The following is a 23,544-nucleotide window of genomic DNA, read 5'->3' as shown; positions in this document are numbered from 1 at the left end:
AGTTTTTTCTTTTTCTTTTTTATTTATTTTTCTGGAGTGATGCAGATGTTTTAAAAAATGATCATGGTGATGAATACACAAATACATGATGGTACTGTGAGCCATTGATTGTACACCATGTGTGTAAAGAGTTCTCAATAAAATATTTAAATATATATGTATCTTTAGTTTTAAGAGCAGCTGAGTTTTTATTGTAAAGTATAACATAGATGTAAAAAAAGTGCATAAAACATAAATGTATGAGTTTACCTTATAAAGTGAACACACATGTTTCCATCACCCATGTCAGTAGAGCATTATGACTCACCCCTGGAACTCTCCCGGGCGCATTTCCAGTCACAACTCCCTTCCCCAGATGCAGCCTCTATTCTGAGTCTTATCTTTATAGTTTCACCACGTATATATGTGTCCCTAGAGACTTAATTTTTGCCCTTCTGTGCAGTTCATATAAATGGATCAGAGTGTAGTTACATAAACGGATCAGAGTATATGAGGTTCTGTAGCTCAGTGTTCAACATCATGGTTTGTAAGATTCGTCCGTGGTTTTTGCATGTGGCTCAAATTTGCTTTATGCTAGTCCAGCACAGGAATATATGAATATACGTCAGTGGATTTACTCACTCTGCCACTGTATGTTGTTTGCAGTTGGGAGTTATTCTAAGCCACACTACTGTGAACACCCTTGTCCAGGGTTCATGGTACAGACGTGCAGGAGTTTTTTGGGGATGTAATGGATTAAATTATAATCTATGCACTTCTTCAGCTTTACTAGATAATGCCGGACTGTTAAAGAGATCAAAACAACTATCGTTTTAATGAGAGTTCCTATACATCTTCACAAGCACTTTATTGTCACACTTTCTGATTTTTTTCCAATTTGGTGACTATGTAATATATCTTTAATTCTTTGTTGTCTTTAGAGCAATAGGTTCAGTCCACTGCCAACATTCTAATATTTCTTCCTGCTCAGGCTCTGTATCAGACCCTGCCTCTCTACACAGTTTACATTTAAATGTAGGAAAAGGATCAGCAGTTGTCACTACTTACATTACCGGATATTTTGAAAGTGGTTTATTTTCTAAATTTTTACAATTTAAAAGAATAAGTAAAACAATATCAACAACAAAAGCTAGCAAAAAAATCGGGGCTTGTTGTGATTGTCTTTAATCTTGTGTGTGTGTGCTTTTCAGTTGTATAGTATAAACCATTGTCACAAGCTATGTCAGTAAATTGAACTTCCTCCCGAATAGTCAAGGAAAATGGAAATTTTTATTGAAGTACAAGAACCATTCAGTGCTATTAAGAATTTGATGATACAATTGCAAGTGCTTCCTCCTAACAGCAGCCTTAAACTTCATTCCCTTGGCACTAACTAGTACCTGTGCAGATGGAGCGTTTGAGTAAATAAAGAACACGAAACATTTTAGCTGCTCCGTGTCAGGCCCTTATTTTAGCTAAGGCATTAAAGATGTTAAGTGACAGGCGTTGCGGTTTTCCATTAAAAAATTCTAAAATTGAATTGCTTTCCACTTTAAGTAAGAAGTTTGAGTGTTAATGCAGTTAAAAAGTGCTTCTTATCCAAAAGTAATAACTTAGTAATTTTAATAGCACTATGCACTCCAAAATTTCTATAGATTTGATAACTTTCTTTTATAAAAACTAACCCTTATGGTTTTATAGTAAATGACTTTTAAAAAGAAAAAGGCATGATTGATAAGAACAGAAATTTACTCAGCAATTACTAAATAATTCACTGTTTGGTTCACAGAAATATTTACTTAATGCACTGTTTCTGGGGGAAATGTGGTTGGAATTTCAAGTGAAACGGTTTATAATTTGGTCTTGCTCATTACCTTCAAGGCATATTCATTTCATTTCAACTGAAACATTCTAGACATGACAGGTTGTCTGAGAAACTTAACATTCTACTTTTTTGTGAATTAAACTTTTCAGATTTCCCACTGTGTATTTTTTTCAAGTTTTTTTACTTGCACTATTACCTTCAGAACTATTAGACATTTTAATTTCTGAATATGACCCAATAATGAATGAAGGAGTGAATGGGTAAGTTAACAAGCAAGTCTGCATTCATTAATCAAAAACTTTGAGCAATAGAGTTGTAGTCTGTGTGGCTTTTTGAAGGGATGAACATACAATAAAATGATAGTAATTAGCTTTTACTGCTGAAGCATATGATAAGATGATTGGGGTATATGTGTGTGTTCGGATGCAGCTGGGGTTTTTGGCCTACAAAAAGAAGAATGAGATCCAGCCAAAATCCAAATCAGAACCATTGGAAGGCTTCCTTACAATCTGATTTCAACTAATGTCTACATACTTTAACACATTGTCTAATGCTTAAAGACGGGCTGTCGACTCCTACGTGCTATTCTGGGTTCTGTTACTCACTGCAAAGTATTTCATTCTTAGATCCTATGGGTTTTGCTATAGATTTCAGGATTTATTGCATTAGGAAAGAAAATATTGTTTAATTAATATAGTACGGTAAGTGAAAAAAAGAAAACTTGATGGGACATTTTTTAATCTCCAGCATGCAGTGATATAAGAAGTGGAACTCAGTTTTGGCATATTGATCAGTCAAATGCAGACAAATTGGAAAGAGTTCATAGAAGAGCACCCACGATAATTGGAGAATGGGAGAGACTGATTTCTAGAGGAAGAAGCAGTATGTTCCATTGTGCTTGAAGAGGGGCCAACAGGGAGGGATGCGATAAGACTCAATTGAAATGCAAATGCCAAGAGAAAGAGAGTGGTTGGTGTTGGCATGGCATAATGAAGGGTTATCCAGGAATAATGTAATAAAATCAAGAAAATCCTCAGATGGATTAAAGTCTAGCAACAGCTTCATGAGAGTGCTGGAATTCAGAGTATATCATTTGATGAACAGATCCAATACTTTTTAGATGTCTTTTTAAACTCTCTAGAAGGTTTAGTCAAAATGCGAAAGTTCATGTGTAAATGATTACTGTGACCTACTTCATCTTCTTGAAGTACACATGTTGCCATATCTTTATTTTCCCCAACTTGCCCTATTAGCAAGATATGGAGTTTCTGGATAAGGCCCCTCAGCTTTCTTAGAGCCCAGAGAGAGACCAGTCTTGCTTGTGAACTGAAATCTGATAGTCCATCTACTGCCTTTTCTTAACCACTGTTTAGGACTGCTCCTGCCTAGAAAGCGCACCCACGTCTCTTGCTACTGTGAGGTCATCAATCCCCAGTCTGGCCTCATTGGAACCCCAGGTAACATATTCTTTTGGTCGTATTCCTTTGCTCAGCCTTAGTTTCCAAAACCATCCTCTGAGCTGAGATGGCCAGGACTGAAGAAGCTAATGGCATCATCTCCACATAACGTGCCAAAATGTCCCCCTAGGCTTAGATTCCTCACTTCCTAAAAGTAATTTTATTTCAAGGGACTTATTTCCCTCTATTTGCTCAAGGATACCCTGATCCATCTATTCCATGGGGAATAGGAGTTTGGATTCTAGCTCGTCTCCCAGAAGGCTTTGGTTTCCTTGTGTGTATTGTCTGCATTCCCTGTGACAACTTGGCAGGAGCAGTTTTGCTATGCCAAATTACATAAACAACAGAAGAGGGCACATAAATTAGTGATTAGAAGGTCAAATACAGGAAGTTTCTCTCAACTAAAAAGACAGTATTCCCCTCCCTGTGAGCAGTAAAGTATATTTATTTTATAGACTCATAGAATTGAGGATCTTTAAGAACTTAAAGTTCCTTCTAGTTCAAGCTCTTCATTTTATAAACATGGAAGCAGACCCAGAGAAAGTTAGGTGACTGTCCAGACCCACAAAGCTGGCCAATGCCAGAGCTGGTCCAAAAGCCCAGACCCCTGGTCCATTCCTCTTTCTACAATACCTCGCTTTCATTTCTCTTTTATTTTTCTTTCATTTCATGTTTCACTAAAGAACTTATGGCTTTGTATCCTTCCTAGCAAGCTTCTCTTCTTGAAGCAGGTACTGATGTGTTTTGCCCATTGTGCTAGTTTGAAAGAATTTATGTACCCTAGAAAAGCCATGTTTTTACCCTAATCCCATTTTGTAAAGACAGCCGTTTCTTCTAATACCCATTCAGTACTGTATGTCGGAAACTTTAATTAGTTTATCTTCATGGAGATGTGACTCAATCAAGTATGGGTATTAAACTTGATTAGGTGAAGACATGTCTCTACCCATTCCAGGTGGGTCTGATTACTTTACTGGGATCCTATAAAAAAGGAGACATTTTTGGAGAGAATGCCTTTTGAGAGTGATGAGAAAGTCACAGCAGAGCTAAGCAGAGCCACAAGGCCGAGAGAACCACAGAGTCCACCAGCCAGTGACCTTTGGAGATTCTGGGAAAGCAGGGAAGGATGACAGAATGCCGCAGAACCAGGAAGCAGAGGGTCCACCAGCCAGTAACGTTTTAATTTATATATATATATATATATATAAATTTTTATTGATAAAGCAACATACAAGCACATGCATTCTTTTTTTTTTCTTTCACTCAAAACATTTTTAATAATTGTAGATGAAGAAGGAAAACGCCTCCCAGGGAACTTCATGAAACAAGAAACCAAAAGAGAAAGCTAGCAGACTTTGCCATGTGCCCTTCTAGCTGAAAGAGAAACCCTCAATGTCATTGACCTTCTTGAACCTAGGTATCTTTCCCTGGATGCCTTAGATTGGACATTTCTATAGACTTGTTTTGATTGGGACATTTTCTCAAGGGGAACTGTAAACTAGCAACTTATTAAATTTCCCTTTTTAAAAGCTGTCTCTTTCTTGTATATCACGTTCTGGCAGCTAGCAAACTAGAACACCCATAAGTGGGATAGGAAAGTGAGACATCCCTTTTAGTCTCCTGTTTCTTACGAATTAATCAGACCATCTAAGTCCTAGAAAATTGTTTCTTCCACATTTCAAATATATGTAGTCTGAGAGTTATGATGATGAAAATTCAAATTTCTCAAGGTTAATTGAGAAAAATGAGTATGATAGGAGAAAAAGTAATAATTCAAGAACTTTGAATGGACTCAGACTTGAGTCCCTGGATGAGAAATAAGAAAACCCTGAAAACAGTCCAAGGAAATGAAGGCTTAATAAGAAGGCAGAATGCAAAATATATGCCCTCTCATTAGATAATGAAAAATTTAGCAGCAATTTCCTAGGCACATACAGAAGCCATATAAACTAGATTTAAGCTGTGGCTATGTTTACTATAACTGAATTAGATCCTTTAGAATGCTATTCTGATTACATAAATTATTCCAGATAATAACGCTTACAGATACTTCACCTTTTATTAGAATACCAAAGGATTAATAATAAGAATAATTCTTTGCAGAAACATTCTTATAATTAGGTATTAAAGCTATCATTAATAGAAGAACAAAGTTATTATATTATATGTTTGTCAATGTGATAAATTATTGTTTCTAAATTGCTTGAGTAACTGATATGAACAGTAAATCCAGGATATCTGCTTGCAACCAAGATGGAGAAACAGGTACTAGATTTACCCTTCTGCCTGAAACAGCTATAAAACAGATAAAATATATGAAGCAATGATTCTAAAAGCATTGGACACCAAACAGCAAAGTACAGTGAATTTGTGAGAAGGAAAACAAACAAGGTGATCCCAGTTTACTGTCTTAAGAGAGTTTCCAGAACATTGCACAGGAAGAGGGAACCAAGGTAAAGCCTGGATGACTCCTGATTTGAGAAGATAGGTTAAAAGCCTGAAGAGACCTCAGTAGCTAGAGTTTAGGGGGGAAAGTGGCAGGAAATTGCAGAGAAATACTACTTGAGAGGTTTGCAGAGTGTTAACCTCAAATAACTCACCAGAGTACTGGTCACCATATGCATGTGCAGAAACCACCCAAAGATGAGAAGAGAACAAACTGAAAGGATTAAAAGGGATAGTACTCAAAGCACACAGAGGGCCAGGAATAGCACCGATACCATCCAGACTAGAAAACCTCATAATTCAAGGAGCATTGGCTCAAGTACTCAAGAGGATCTTGAATAAATAGTGGGAAACAGTTATCCCTAAACTAAATGCTGCTATTCCCAACTAACAAACCTTGAAAACAAGACGTAAAGGAGTCAACTTGTTTCCAAGTAACCCAAGCCCCTACCAAATAAAGCTTAACAACATTTATAATACAAAAATAATTAGCATCCAACAAAGTAAAATTCACAGTGTCTAGCATCCAATCAAAAATGACCAGTCATGCAAAAAAGCAGGAAAATGTGATTCACAAGGAGGAGAAATATCAGTCAATACTAAACCAGAACTGCCATAGATGTTAGCATTAACATCTATCCTTAACAATATTAAGGATAGTGATATAACTATATTCCAATTGTACAAGGTCAGAGGAAGATTAAACATGTTAAGTAGAGAAATGCAAGATATAAAAGCATTCAGATTGAACTTTTAGTGATGAAAACCCACAGTGTCTGAGATGAAATTTGCACTGGATGGATTAGTTATTTCAGAAGAAAAGATTAATGTAGTGTAGGTGCAGGCATGGCAAGAGAACACTATACAAAATGAAACAGAGAGAAAGGCTACAAAAAAAATGAACAGAGCGTTATGAGCTGTGGGACAACTTCAAGTGGTCTAATACACCTGTAATTGGACTGCCCAAAGGGAAAAAGGGGAGAGTTCAGGAAAAATATTTGGGGAAGCAATGACAGTAATATTTTCAAACATGATAAAAACTCTGAACCTACAGATCTAAGATGCTCAACAAACCCCAAGCACAGGAAACATGAAGCAAACTGCCCTAAGACTTATCATAATCAAATTGCTTGAACCAAGTGATAAAGAGAACATCTTAAAAGTAGTCAGAGAAGAAGGCATTATATGAAAGAAAAGAGCAGACAGCCTTTATCTCATTGTAATCAATGCAAATGAGAAGACAATAGAACAACATTTTTCATAGTACTGAAAGGAAAAAATAACTTTTCAATTCAAAAATCTATTGCCAACCTCTCACCCTCCATCTTTTTGTTACTTGCAGTAGTGCCTGCATGCTCTTTCTCTGCATGTGTACTTAATACATTTCCTACCTTAAAAAAAATCTATTCCCAGCAAAATTAACTTTCAAAAAGGAAGGCAAAAATACATATTTTTTTGAGAGAAACAAGAACTGAAAGAATTCATCACAAGAATACCCACATTGTAAGTAATGTTAAAGGAAGTCCTTCAGGCAAATGGAAAATAATACCAGATGGAAACATGTATCTACGCAAAGGAATGTAGAGTAGTGAAAATGCTAACTAGGTGGGCAAATATATATATGTCTTTTTTCATATGTAAATCTCTTTAAAAGTTAATTACCTGCTTAAACAAAAATAGTACAATGCAATATGGAGTTTATAACATTTGTAGATATAAAACACATGACAGCAGTAATGCATAGCCTGGTAAGGGAGAAATTAAAGCATAGTGTTATAAAGTTCTTATACTGTTTATGAAGTGGTATAACATCACTTGAAAATAGATTGTAATAAAACAAGGAATTATGCCTAATAGCCAACAAAGGAAATAAAATTGAATAAAAACAAATATTTAGTTAACTCAAAAGAAGTCAGAAAATGAGGAAAAGGGAACAAAGAACAGAAGAAACAAATAGAAAAATGCTCATTTTACGCTCAGCCAAATCAATAATCACTTTAAGTGTAAATAACTTCAGTACCAAAATTAAAATCAGAGATTTTCAGATTGGATAAAAACGCCAGACCCAAATAAATGCTGCCTACATGTACTTCAGAATTAAAGAGACAAATAGGTTAGAAGTAAAAGGATAGAAAAAAAATACTGTGCTAATCAAACTAATCAAACAAAAATTCGGAGTGGCTATATTAATGTTAAAGTAGATTTCAAAGGGAAAAATATTTCCAGGTATAAAAAAAGTCGTTTCATAATGATTAGAAGAGTGACTGTATCAAGAGAAAATAACAATCTTAAACATGTATATGTAACAAGGTTTCAAAATGCATGAAGCAAAAACAGAACTATAATTAATAGGCAAATCTAAAATTATAGTCAGAAATTTCAGTACCCTCTTCTCTATATTTGATAGAATGTTCAGACAGAAAAATCAGAGAGGTATAGAAGACATGGACAACACTGTACAGCTTGATCTATACATTTATGGAACACTCCAGCCAACCATAAAATGCAAATTATTTTCAAGTTCAAGTAGACTATTTTTTTTTTTACATGGGCAGGCATCAAGTAGACTATTTACCAAGATAGACCATTGTCTATAAATTTGAAAGGATTCAAGTCATATGAAGTTTTGTTCTATGACTACAATGGAATTCAATCAGAACAAATAACAGAAAGATATCCGGAAAACCCCCAAATATTTAGCAACTAAATGACACATTTCTAAATAACTTGTTTTGCAAATTTTACAGTTTGTAGAATGCTGCAAAAGTAGTTCTTAGCATAAAATTCATAGCACTAAAGCCTGTATTATAGAAGAAGAAAAGTCTCGAATCAGTTATCCCAACTTCCAGCTTAGGAAACTTGAAAAAGAAGAGCAAATTAAATACAAAGTAGCAGAAGAAAGGATATAATAATGATCAGAGGAGAAATTAATGAAATGGAAAACAGAAGAGAGAAAATTAATTTAAGCAAAAGCTAGTTCTTGAAGATCAATAAAACTCATTAATCTCTAGCCGACCAATCAAGAAAAAAGAAAGAAAATATAAATTCCCAGTATCAGGAATGTTAAAGGTGACATCAGTTAATATTCAACAGATATTAAAAGGAAAATAAGAGAATGTTATTGTGTTAGTAAAATTCATGTGTCGACTTGGCTAGGTTATGGTGTCCAGTTGTTTGGTCAAGCAAGCACTGGCCTGATTGTTACTGTGAGGATAGTTCATGGATTTAAATCATAATTAATTGCATCTATAGTTGATCACATACACCATAAACAAAGGAAATTTCCCCTCAACAATGAGAAAAGCCTCATCTAATCAGTTGAGACCTTAAAATGAGAACTAATCATATCAGCAATCAGAAGGAAGAATCTCCATCTCTACTTCAGCCAACCAGCTGCTTCTGTGATATTCATCAAAAACCTTTATTGGAGTTTCCACCTTGTGGCAGCCCCTACAGAATTTCGACTTGCTCAAACCAACAGTCATGTGAGCCAATTCCTACAATAAATCTCATAATATTTACATTATATATTATATATATATAATCTCCACCCCCTCACTTCTGTTTTCTAAAAGACCCTGATTTAATTATGAACAACTTCATACCGATAAATTTGACAATTTTTAAGAAATGAATTTGTAATGAAAGGAAACTCTAACATCCAAAGGCTTCACTGGTTAATTATACCAAACATTAAAGAAAGAGAGAATAGCAATTCTACACATACTCTTCTAGAAAATTGAAAAAGAGGAGATACTTCCCAACTCATGTAATGAGACCAGCATTGTCTTGATACTAAAGCCAGACAAAAATATTATAAGAAAAAGAAAACTATGGACTAATATTAATATCTTTCATGAATGTAGACGCAAAAACTCTCTACAAAATATCAGCAAATTGGATCCAACAATGTATATAACAAGGCAAATACATTGTGACTAAGGAGAGGTTACCCTAGAAATGTAAGATTAGTTTAACATTCAAAATCAATTAGTGTTGGGTGCACGGGTAGTTCAGTGGTTAGAATGACCACCTTCCATGCAGGAGACCTGGGTTTGATTCCCAGACCATGCACCAAAAAAAAAAAAAAAAAAAAAATCACAATTAATGTTATTCACAATATTAACAAACTAAAAAGAAAAAATTCTGTTATCATCTTAGTATTTGCAGAGAAAGCATTTGAAAAAATCCAACATCCGTTCCTGTTAAAAGCTCTCAGTAAACCAAGAACAAAAGGAAACTTCTTTAAATCCATGAGGGCATTTATAAAACACCTATAGCTAACATTAAACATAATTGTGAAAGACCTTTGAGATTAGTGCTTTGCCTTTGAGATTAGAAACAAGGTAAATACAAGGTAAATATGTGTGTTTTTACCCTTCTACTTAATATTGCTTTTTTTTTTTTTTAATTCTGTTTTGGGTTCCTTGGTGGTAGGGTTTTGTTGCTGTTGTTTTTTTCCTTTGTATGCTGTATGGCAGGGGTCACATTTCATTCTTTTTCCATGTGAGTATCCCCTTATCACAGCACCATTTGTTGAATTTTTTGTTTGTTTGGGTTTTTGGAAGTGCATGGGTTGGGAATTGAACCCAGGTCTCCTGCATGGCAGGTGAGAATTCAACCACTGAACTACCCTCACACCCCCCTTTGGTGGTAAGGTTTTTAATTACAAGTTCAATTTTCTTAATAGATATAGAGCACTAGTTCTAAATCAGGGACAGTTTTGCCCTTTGCTCCCCAGTGTGTGGAGATAATTTTGGTTGTCACAACTGGTGGACTGCTGTTGGCATCTAATGGGTAGAGACCTGAGCTGCTGTTAAATATCCTGCAGTATACAAGAAGCCCCCTACAATAAAGAATTATTTGGCATAAAATGTCTATCAGTAGTGTCAAAGTTGTAAAACTTAATAGAGCTATTCAGGTTTTCTATTTCTTTTTGAGTTAAATTCAAAAATTTGTGTTTCAAGAAATTTATCATTTAAAAAAAGAAATTTATCATTTCATCTAAGTAATTAAATTTATTGGTATAATTTTGTTCATAGTATGCTCTTATCATTCTTTTAATATCTGTAGAGTCTATATTAATGTCCCTTCTTGCATTTCTAATATAGGTCATTTGTATCATCTCTCATTTTCTTTATTTTTTTTCTCATCCTCTTTTGTTGTTGTTTTTTTTATGATTCCAGCTAGATATTGGAAATTGAATCATGCCTCCCACAAAAGATATGTTCACGTCCTAATCCCTAATACTGTGAATGTGAATTCATTTTAATTAGGACCTTTAAAGATGTTATTAGTTAAGGTGTGTCCCAATTGACTGAAGGTAGACCTTCATCCAGTATGGCTTAAGTCCTTATAAGCAAAGTAAATTGGACATGAAAGAGAAAACTGCCACAGAAGAAGAGAGAGATTGCCATGTAACCGAGGCAGAGTGCATCTAAGCCAGGTAACCCTAAGGATTATCAGCAAGCCAGTACCAGAACACTATAGATGTAGGGAGGAGGCATGGACTGGCAATACTTGGTGTTGGTATTCTAGCTTCCGAAACTGTGAGACAATAAATTCCTGTTATTTAAGCCAATCTATTCTGTGGTATTTGTTATCACAGCCCTGGTAAACTAAAACATTGGAGGTTTATCAGTTCTCCTTTTATCTTTTGAAGGAAAGAACTTTTGTTTTCACTTTTTTCTGTTATTTGACCACTTTGTATGCTAATGATTTCCACTCTTTATTTCCTTTCTTCTCCTTACTTTGGGTTTAATTTGTTCTTTTTTCTAGCTTCTGTAGAGGAGTATTAAGATCATTGATTTTTTTGTGACTTTATCTCTGACTTGTAGGTTATTTTAAAGTATGTTGGTTAATTCCAAATATTTAAGGATCTTCCAAATATCTTTCTGATATTGATTTCTAATGTAACTCCATTGTAGTCAGAAAATATACTCTGTATGACTTTATCTTTTTTAATTTATTGAGACTTATTTTATGTCCATTTTGTTAGTTTCCTATGCTACTATAACATATTACCACAAACTTAGTCACTTAAAACAACGTATTTGTTATCTTAAGTTCTGGAGGTCAGAAGTGCAAACTGGTTCCCCTTCAGCCAAAATTAAGGTGTTGGCAGATCTGCATTCCTTTCTAGAAACTTGGGAAACACTGTAGGAATGTGTTTCCTTCCCTTTTCTGGTTTCTAGAGGCTGCTTGCATTCCTTTGATTGTCTCCTTTCATCACATCACTCCAACCTCTGCTTCAGTTGTCACATCTCCTACTTGAATATCCTCTTTAACTTTTAAGGAGTCTTGTGATTACAATGGGCTAAATCTCATAATCCAGGATAATCACAATAATATTGCACTATACATTCTTCCAAAGGCAAGAAAAAAACTAAAATTATCCAGAACAGAAAGGAAGAAGTAAAATGTCTTTCCTTAAACAACATAATCTTCTATATAGAAAATTCTATGAAGTCTACCCCAGAAAGCTACCAGAACTAAATAAGTGAGTTAATCAAGATGGCAGGATATGGGCGGGCCATGGTGGCTCAGCAGGCAAGAACGCTTGCCTGCCGTGCCCAAGGACCCGGGTTCGATTCCCGGTGCCTGCCCATGTGAAAAAAAAAAAAAGATGGCAGGATATAAGGTCAATACACAAAACTCTTCTATTTTGTACATTAACAATGAACTATCATAAAATTGAATTAGATACATTGAAGAGGAAGGTGGTGGATTGAGTGCTTGAGGACTCACTCCTCTGAAAACAGCAAGTAAACAGAAATTTCTGAAATATCTGTTCTGGGACTCTGGAGGCCAGGGGAACACTGTATAGCATTCATGGAAAAGCAAGACAAAGAGATTGAGAAACTACAGTTAAAAAACAGTGAATAGCTTGCTCCACAACAGTTGACTGTGTCCTTTCCCCACTTTCTAGGCAAGCCATCTTTGGTTCAGTCCAAGGAGCAGACAGAGAAGGGATATAAAAGCTCTTCTCCCCAGAACAGGTAGGGCTTGGCCGAGGACTAATCATAACTTTTGATTGGAAAATCTAAATCACTGGATCCCAGTGCTGAACCACTGTTTTAGCCCACCTTGGACAGGGACTCTGCAGCCATTATTTCACCCCCACCTCACAAGGGTGAAGATGGTGGAGGTTTAAAGACACAGGGCCTCCTTAGAGCTTGTGTGGAGCCATTTGCTGAAGACACCATGTGTTGGGTTGGCCAGGAAAGCACAGCTTTGGGGAGCCATCAAAAGGCTTTTTGGTCTTTCCTGTCTCTCTATCCAGGGCTCTCACTTCTTGTAATTGCTCTCACTTCTTCTTGGTTCCCTGTCCCTGTTTTGACTGAGAAATACTGTCTTGAGAAAGTCTTCTCCAGGGGGATCCTCCTCCCAGAATTTTCCCTCCAGACAAGAGCCACTAGAAACAATGAAAGAAAAGTGAAAAAGAACAAATCAAGGTTCCTGGAGAAGGAAAAGAGAAAAGGGAGTATTTTCCTGGGAATGAAACAAGTACGCAAATAGTGCAGTCTTAAAAAGTGTACCCTGTGCCCAGAGCAAAAATCAGATGAAAAAGAGCTAAATAAACCTGATTAGTTAAACCAGGCACTGCTAAAGGTCTGGAATAAGTTGGACCAAGTGTCAAAGAGCCTTAACACAAAGTCAATCAACAACAAAACCCCAGACAAGAGAGAGAAACTGAACTTAAGAGTAAATTCTTCAAGATAACCAGATGCCTAGACATCAGCAAAAAATTGCAGGCCACACTAAGAAACAGGAAGATATGGCCCAGTCAAAGGAACAAATTAAAACTTTGGAGGCAACACAGAATTTGGAACAACTAGTCAAAGACGTTCAAACCTCCTAAATCAATTCAAAAAGATGATGAAAAATATGGCTAAAGAGGTACAGGATATTAAGAATGCACTGGGTGAGCATAAAGAAGAATTTTAAAAGTATGGAAAGAAATACTAAAGAACTTATTGGAATAAAAGACAGAATAGATTAAAGTACACTAGAGGCATGCAACAGAAGATTTGAACATGGCAGAAGAAAGAATCAGCAAATTAGATGATAGGACAATTTAATCCTATCAAGAATCAGCAAATTAGATGATAGGACAATTTTACAGATAGAACAGGTAAAAAAAAAAAAAGGATAAAAAATTGAGCAGGGTCTCAGAGGATTGAACAACAGTACAAAGCACACAAATGAGCACATCATGGTGTCCCAAAAGAAGAAGAAAAGGGAGAGGGATAATCCTCCCACCCTCTAATCTATTCTGTACTTTGTCTGGGGGAGGTGGGGCCGCTGGCTATGACTTTTGGAATTTGTTGTTTTGAGAAATGGACAAGCACTCCAGTTTGCTTTCCCAAGAACATTGTTTCAGCCACAAACCACCTTATTCCGCGGTTACAATTTCAAAATAAAGCAAACATATATTGAAAAAAAAAGGGGGGGGAGGGACAGAAAGAATATTTGAGGAAATAGTAATAAAAAATTTACCAATTCTTATAAAAAACATAAACATACCTGTCCAAGAGCATAATAAACTGCAAACAGAATAAATCTTAATAGACCTGGTCCAAGGTACATATTAATCATAACATCAGATGACAAAGATAAAATAATTCTGGAAGCAGCATGAGAAAAGCGGTTTGTCACATTCAGGGCAACTGCAATAAGATTAAGGGAAGCAAGAAGGCAGTGATATGATATATTTAAGGTACTGAAAGAAAAAAACTGTCAACCAAGAATTCTTCATCCAGCAAAACTGTCCTTTAAAAATGAGGGAGGTCAGACCACAGTGGCTCAGCAGGCAGAGTTCTCGCCTGCCATGCCAGAGACCTGGGTTCAATTCCCGTTGCCTGCCCATGCGGAAAAAAAATCACACCTTTTCCTGGGCAGGCCACAGTGGCTCAGCAGGCAGAGCTCTCGCCTGCTATGCTGAAGACCCAGGTTCAATTCCCAGGTGCCTACCCATGCAAAAAAAAAGAAAAAGAAAAAAATTGAGGGAGAGTTTAAAATATTGACAAACAGAAACTAAGAGAGTTTATCAACAACAGATCTGCCCTACAAGAAATACAAAGAGTTCTGCAGGCTAAAAAGAAAAGACAGGAGAGACAGAGTTGGAGGAAAATGTAAAAATGAAGATTATCAATAAGGGTAACTAAGGTAAAAGAAAAAGTAAGACATGAAATAAAAACCAAGCTTTGTTTGAAATAAGTATCACCTTTACAGTCATAACATTAAACACTAATGGATTAAAGTCCAGTCAAAAGACATGGAATGGCAGAAATGATACAAAAGGATGATCTGGATGATGCAACTGTGGCTCAGTGGCAGAATTCTTGCCTGCCATGCTGGAGACCTGGGTTTGATTCCAGAGCCTGCCCATGCCAAAAAATTAAATTTAATAAAAAAAAAAAGGATGATCCATCTATATGCTGTCTACAAAAGATTCACCTAAGATGCAGGGACACATATAGTTTAAAGTGAAAGGTTGAAAAAAGATAATCCATGCAAACAGTAACTAAAATGACCTTGGGTAGCTTTCCTAAGATTGAACAAAATAGACTATAAGTGCAAAGATGTTATAAGAGATAAAGGAGAACACCATACATTTCTTAAATGGGCAATCCACCAAGAAGAAATAGCAATCATAAATAATTACACACCTAACCATGATGCTCCAAAATACATAGGCAAACTCTGGCAACATTGAAGGGAGAAATAGACATCTCTACAATATTAATTGGAGACTTTAATACACCACTCTCATGAGCAGATAGAACATTTAGACAGAGGATCGATAAGAAAATATAGAATGTAAATAATATGATAAATAAACTAGACCTAACAGACATATAAAGAACCCCAAAACAGCAGGATATATATTCTTCTCAAGTACTTATGGATCATCCTCCAGGGTAGACCACATGTTGGGTCACAAAGCAAGCCTGAAATTTAAAAAGATTGAAATTATACAAAATACTTTCTCTGATCATAATGGAATGAAGCTGGGAATAACAGGTGGAGAACTTGAAAATTCACAAATATATGGAAATTAAACAATGCACTCTTAAACAATCAGTGGGTCAAAGAAGAAATTGCAAGAGAAGTCAGTTAATATCTCAAGATGAATAAAAGCCAGAGCATAGCATATCAAAACTTATGGGATGCAGCAAAGGCAGTGCTGAGAAGGAAATTTATAGCCCTAAATGCCTGCATTTAAAAGGAGGAAGAAACTAAAATTATAGCCCTAACTTCACAAGGAAAACTAGAAGAATAACAGCAAACTAATACCAAAGCAAGCAGAAGGAAAGAAATAACAAAGATTAGAGTTGAAATAAGTGTAATTGAGAATTGTAAAAAAAAAATGGTTCTTTGAGAAGATCAATAAAATTGTCAAACCTTAGTGACACAAGGAAAAAAGAGAAAAGGTTAAAATAAATAAAATCAGAAATGAGAGGAGAGACATTACTACTGACCCCACAGAAATAAAAACTCATAAGAAAATGTTATAAACAACTGCATTAGACAATTTAGATGACATGGGCAAATTCCTAGACATACACAAACAACCCATTCTGACTCTAGAATAGGTAGAAAGCTTCAGCAGACCAATGACAAGAGATTAAATCAATCATCAGAACCTCCCAACAGGAACAAGCAGAGCCAGGGATGGGTTTCCAAAGGAGGGATAGGCCATGGCAACTGCACAGCGGCAGCAGAGCTGCAACAGAGCATGTGTCCAGCTTTGAATGAGCAGTGCTGGGACTGAAGAGCAGAGTACAAGCTCAAGGAAGGGAGCACCACTGCATCTGGGTACCCACACCTGCAGCAGCGCAGAGCCTCTGCCCAGCAGGCAAGATGGGGAGGGGCAGCATTTGATTCCCACTGTAGCCATCACACAGTTTTGGTTACTTAATTTTCATACCTGCCTAGTAACAGTATTCTCATTCCCAAAGAGCCTAATATGCAGATCTGGCAGAAGACAGAAATTAAGTGGTGATGAAATAACTTTGTCAGCTACAATTGGTTATTCATCAGTTCCTAAGCAGACAGATTGAAGAATGGGTGCATCTTCATTCCAGGATCTCCATTCCAGTATAAAGATCAAAAGAAGAAACGGAAATGTGGCAGCACGACAAAATGCTTTGAAACAGCTGGAATTAGACTGTTTTAAGGATATAATACCAAATATAAGTAAGACTGAGGAAATTGTTATTAAGAAGAGAGAGCCATTAAATGTTGGCATCCCAGATTATAGCACAGGTTTCTATAGTAGATTAGCAACAATATAAGATATGCCTTTTATTCATCAATCGCCTGAATCAGGTGGCTTAGATACCTGAAAAGAAAATACCAATGCATGGGAGGAAGAAGGTACAGCCTCGCAAGTAAAAGAAGTCCAAGCTAACAGAAAATAGCAAACAGAGAAAAAAGAGCAGAAGAACAAAGGGAGAAAACAGAAAAAGAAGTACAGCGACGAATAAAAAAGGAACAAAGAAAATTGGTGTGAAGCTTTCAAACAAATTATCTTCAGTTGTCATAGTGCCAGTAGGAGAAATGTGAGCTATACAACCCAAGCAATATTTGTGTGGATTTAAGAATATTTTCAGAGTACAAACATGCTGCTTGATTTTTTTTTTCATGGGCAGGCACCAGGAATCAAACCCGGATCTCTGGCATAGCAAGCAAGAACTCTGCCACTGAGCCACTGTTGCCCACCCTGTGCTTGATATTAATGTGTTCATCAGGCCATCCAGGACACAAGGATTCTCCCAAAGAACTTTGAACTCTTGATAGTTAAAACTTAAAAAATCAAAGAAGACTTATAAGATAATATTTTGTTCAACGTGCCCCAAATATGAGACAGTTTGATGTAGAGAAATAATTACAAATGGAATACAGCATGACCTCTTCAAGCTAGTATTTCTAGCTAAATAAATGGGTGAGAAATAATTTTATGTTGGAAAAGAACTTTGCTATTATGCTCGCCTTCAGTGTACATAATGATAAAGTAAATAATTGTATATATCCTTTTTCTAACAAGATTACCTAATCTTAATCAGACAAACTGTAGGGCTTTCATCTCCTTATTTTGTTCTCAGAAGCTGGTGTTTGCATACATTTCCTTTCATTTTAAAAGGTATTCTTTAAGTTTGGTTTATCATTAAACAATTTGATGATTTTGGTTTTTATTCAAGAAAATGACATTAAATGCAATAATTTCATTTTAAAGATTTCCTACATCTTTGTTTTCTTCTAACTGGTATGAATATATTGCAGATCACTTAAAATGATAGATTTGTTATACATTATTTTAACATGTGAGTGTTTAAAGCTAGTAGCTATAGTTTTTCCCTTTCATTATAGTTTTTAAGATGTATGGTTTCTTTAAGTAGTTTTGTTCTTCCCCTCCCCCCAAATCATTAGTTTACAAATATAGAAAGCTATGAGTTATATTTCAAAACTTTTATATTATTTCTGTATCAGTTTCATATATCTAACATAATGTAGGCTACTTTTGTTGTTGGCTAGGTAATATTACTGATTCATTAAATTATAAATCTAGACAGAATAATATTTTTATTTCTGGTTTTTGACTGGCTCCAAAATAGTATCTTTAAGAATTAGATATATACTGTATTCATAAGGGGAAATGTAGAAAATTTCACTGACTTTTTCTCTACAACTAAAATCAATCCAGTTTGATTTTCTGTGGATTTAGAGGTTTTAAAGATTTTTAATTTCTTAAAAGTTACAGCCTAAAACTAATATTTTGTGGATTGTTCAAATGTCATATACAAGCCAAACATAGCTAATATGTTTGGATTAAAGGGAATTTCACAGTTAAATCATAAGTCACACAATAAGAGCTCCCTGAATCTTTAGTCTAAGCTTCCAGATGCTATATGTGATTATAGAATTAGTTAAAAGTTAACTTTGGTAAAAAGCTCCTTGTTATAGCCCAAAACCACATTTTCAGTTCTCATGTTTATTAGAAAATTCCTGCCAATAAACTCCCAATGCATTGGTCGGGGGAACCTCCCAACAAAGAAAAGCCCAGAACCATGTGGCTTCCGTGGTGAATTTTACCAATCATTCCAAGAAGAATTAGTAACAATCCTGCTCAGACTCTTCCAGAAAATTGAAGAGGAGGGAACACTACCTAACTCATTCTATTAAGCTGACATCATCCTAATACCAAAGCCAGATAATGATACTACAAGACAAGAAAATTACAGACCAATTTCTCTAATGAATATAGATTAAAAATCCTCAACAAAATACTTGCAAGTCAAATCCAACAGGACATTAAAAGAATTATACACCATGATCAAGTGGGTTTTATCCCAGGTATGTGAGGGTGATTAACATAAGAAAATCAATATAATATACCACATTAATAGAATAAAGGGTAAACACACACACACACACACACACACACACACACACAGACGCATGATCATGTCAACTGACAGAAAAGGCGTTTGAGAAAATCCAGCATCTTTTCTTGATAAAAAGCACTTCAAAAGATTGGGAATAGAAGGAAAATTCCTCAAGATGATTAAGGATATATATGAAAAACCTCAGCTAATATCGTTCTCAATGATGAAGCTTGAAAACTTTCCCTCTAAGATCTGAAACAAGACAAGGATGCCCACTGTCACCAATGTTATTCAACATTGTAGTGGAAGTTCTAGCTAGAGCAGTTAGTCAAGAAAAAGAAATAAAGGCCATCCAGATTGGAAGAGAAGCATAAAACTTTCACTGTTTGCAGATGACATGATCCTACGTATAGAAAGTCCCAAGAAATCTTTATCAGAGTTAATAAGCAAGTTCAGCATAGTAGCAGGATACAAGATTAACATGCAAAAAACAGTAGCGTTTCTATATATTAGTAATGAGCAATCTAAGGACGAAATTTTTTAACTCCATTTACAATAGCAACTAAAAGAATCAATACTAGGAATAAATTTAACCAAAGATATAAAAGACCTGTACACAGAGAACTCAAAACATTGCTAAAAGAAATCAAAGAAGTCCTAAATAAAAGGAAGGATATGCTGTGTTCATGAATTGGAAGACTAAATATCATTGAGATCTCAATTCTATCCAAATTGATTTATAGATTCAATGCAATCTGAGTCAAAATCCCAGCAGCCTACTTTGCAGAAATGTCAAATCCAGTTATTATGTTTACTTAGAAGGTTAAGGGACTGGGCCCAATAGCCAAAAGAACTAAGACTCACACTTCCTGACTTTAACACATATTACCATTTGTATTAGTTAGGGTTCTCTAGAGAAACAGAATCAACAGGGAACACTAGCAAATATAAAATTTATAAAAGTGTCTCACATGACGGTGGGAACAGAGTCCAAAATCCACAGGGCAGGCTGTGAAGCCGACGATTCCGATGAAGGGTCTGGACAAACTCCACAGGAGAGGCTTGACCAGCCGAAGCAGGAAGAAGAGCCTGTCTCTTCTGAATCCTCCTTAAAAGGCTTCCAGTGATTAGATTAAGCACCACTCATTGCGGAAGACACTCCCCTTGGCTGATTACAAATGGAATCAGCAGTGGATGCAGCTGACGTGATCATGATCTAATTCTATGAAATGTCCTCATTGCAACAGACAGGCCAGCACTTGCCCAACCAGACAAACAGGTACCACCACTTGACCAAGTTGACACATGAAGCTGACCATGACACCATTTAAAACAGTATGGTACTGGCATAAAGATAGATATGGTGACCGATGAAATTGCATTGAAAGTTCAGAAGTAGACTCTTAAATCTGTGGCCAGTTGATATTTGACAAGGCTGCCAAGTTCATTCAACTGGTACAGAATATTCTCTTCAACAAATGGTGTTGAAAGAACTGGATATCCATATGCACAGAATGAAAGAGGACCCCAAACAAACTGTATACAAACTGTATATAAGAATTAACTCAAAACAGATCAAAGACCTAAATATAAGAGCCAGGACTATAAAACCCCTAAAACAAAATGTAGGGAAACAGCTTCAAAGCACAAGCAATAAAAGAAAAAAATAGATAAATTGGACCTCCTCAAATTAAAAACTTTTGAGCTTTAGGGACTTTGTTAAGAGAATAAAAAGGCACCTTACTCAATAGCAGAAAACATTTGGAAACCACATACCCAATAAGGGTTTAATATCCTGAATATATAAAGAAATCCTGCCAACCAACAATAAAAGGACAAGCAACCCAATTTTTAAATGGGCTAAAAGAATTGAATGGCTAAAAAGCATATGAAAAGATCCTCACATCCCTAGTTGTTAGGGAACTGCAAATCAGACCACAATGAGAAGTCATTTCACACCTACTAGAATGGCCACTGCTTAAAAGAAAGAAAGAAAACTGCATGTGTTAGAGAGGGTAGTGGAAATATAAATTGCCACAGCCCCTGAGGAAACAGTTTGGCGGTTCCTCAGGAAGCTAAGTATAGAAATACCATATGATCTGGCAATCCCACTACTAGGTACATACCCAAAATAACTGAAAGCAAAGATGCCAGTACATATTTGCACACAGATGTTCATAGCAGCATTATTCACAATCACAAAAGATGGAAGCAACCCAAGTATACATCAACCAATGGATAGATAAACAAAATGGATATACATACAATGGAATATTATTCATCTGTAAGAAGGTATAAAGTCTTGATGCATGTGACAACATGGGTGACCCTTGAGGACATTATGTTGAGTGAAATAAGCCAGACACAAAAGGACAAATATTATATGATCCCACTAGTATGATGAAATTATAATAAATAAACTCACAGAGTTAGAATCTAGAGTATAGGTTACCAGGAGATATATTGGGAGTAGAGGATGGAAAACTGATGTTTAATTTGTGTAAAACTTCTAATTAGGCTGATTGTAAATGTTGGAATGGATAGAGTTAGTGATAGCACGTTATTGTGAGTGTGTGTAATTAACAGTGTTGAATTATGTGTGTGACTGTGGTTGAAAGGGGAAGTTTTGGATCATTTCTGATATGAAAAGGAAAGCTAGAGGTTAAAACATGGGCATATATAACACAGTAAACCCTGTTGTGGACAATGTGGTTAATAGTACAAATATAAGAATGTTCTTTCATGAACGGTAACAGATCTATTTCAAGGTGTTAATGATATAACTAAATCTATAGAGACAGAATGAAATTAGTGGTTAATTAGGTCTTGGGAAGGATAAAAAGAGAGGTAACTCTTAAGGGGTATGGGGTTTTTCTTTTGGAGTTATGAAAATGTTCTAAAATTGATTGTGGTGGTGAATGCACAACTCTGTAATTAGACTAAAAGTCATCGATTGCATATTTTGGATGGATTGTATGGTATGAGAATATATAATTGATTGTGGTGTTGAATGCAGAACTCTGTGATTATACTAAAAGTCGTTGATTTATACTTTGGATGGAATATGTGGTATGTGAATCTATCTCTATAAAACTGCTTTTTTTACATTGAATTTAACAAAAACAATACCATTTACAACGGCATCAGAAGGAATGAATACTTAGGGATACATCTGACAAACTACATGAAGGATTTGCAAGACAACTATAAAACATTACTGAGAATGATGTAAATGCACAGAGAGATACACTGTTCCCATGAATCAGAAGATGCAGTATTAAGATGGCATTTCTGCATATGTTGATGTATAGATTCAATACAATGCCAATGAAAATCCCAGCAGGCTTTTTGTAGAAGTAAACAAGCTAATTCTAAAAGTTATAAGGGAATGCAAAGAATCCAAATAACTTTGAAAAAGAACAAGTCTGGAGTACTAACACTATCTGATTTTCAGACTTTTTATAAATCTAAGATATTCAAGACAGTGTTGGTGTAAAGATAGACAAGAGTTCAAAGAAACAGAGTCCAGAAATAGGCCTACACCTTAGAGACAACTGATTTTCAACAAAAGTGAAAAGGCATTTCAGTAGAGAAAGGATAATCTTTTAAACAAATGATGCTGAAACAATTGGTTATGCATAGGCAAAAAAAAAAATCCAACATATATATATGTATATATATATATAAATTATGGAGCATAGATATAAATGGAAGAACTAAGAAAATAAAATTTCTAGCACAAAACATAGGAGTGTCTTTGTGACTTTATTTTATTAGATAATGACACCAAAAGCACCATCCATAAAAGAAAAAAATAGGTATTTGTCAAAATGAAGATTTTTGTGCTCTTTAAAAGAGCAAAGATAAAACTGGGAGATAACATTTACAAATTGCATATCTGATAAAAGCACTTTTATTTTAATATGAAAAGAAATCTCAAGCTCAAAAGAAACAAAACAACCCAATAAAAATGGGCAAAAGATTTCAACAGTGCTTCTCCAAAGATGATATACAGGTGACAATCACATAAAAGGCATTCAGTATCTTCAGTCATTTAGGGAATGTCACAGAGAGATAACACTGTACATCTGTTAGAATGGTCACAGTAGAAAGACTGGCCATCTTTAGAAAAAAAATTTTTTTTCTAATTAAACAACTAGTGTAGTTTCTATTCATTCTGCTCCAAAGTATTTACCAAGAGACATGAAAGCACATATCCATACAAAGTCATATACACTAATGCTTGTAACAGCTTTATTTGTAATAGCCAAAATCTGGGAACAATAGCCAATATCCATTAGCAGATGAATAGATAAACAAATTGTATCTGCACAATAGAATGCTACTTAGCAGTGAAAAGGTACAAACCAGCTATTGATATGGGCAGCAACATGGATGAATCACAAAATAATTATGCTCAGTAAAAGAGGCCAAACAAAAATTACTA

General features: G+C 35.4%; 1 protein-coding gene and 1 pseudogene across 2 annotated transcripts in view; both read left to right on the top strand.

Annotated features, from left to right (window-relative positions):
- BACH2 (BACH transcriptional regulator 2) overlaps window positions 1–23,544 on the top strand; it is a 272,601-nt gene that overhangs the window by 167,786 nt on the left and 81,271 nt on the right. The window lies entirely within an intron of this gene.
- Window positions 14,975–17,826, top strand: LOC143682805 (receptor-binding cancer antigen expressed on SiSo cells pseudogene; annotated as a pseudogene).

The sequence above is a fragment of the Tamandua tetradactyla genome, chromosome 5 (assembly GCF_023851605.1).
Source record: "Tamandua tetradactyla isolate mTamTet1 chromosome 5, mTamTet1.pri, whole genome shotgun sequence".
Lineage (NCBI taxonomy): Eukaryota > Metazoa > Chordata > Mammalia > Pilosa > Myrmecophagidae > Tamandua > Tamandua tetradactyla.
Note: the sequence above shows the minus strand (reverse complement) of the source record. Positions and strands in the feature narration are given on the sequence as shown.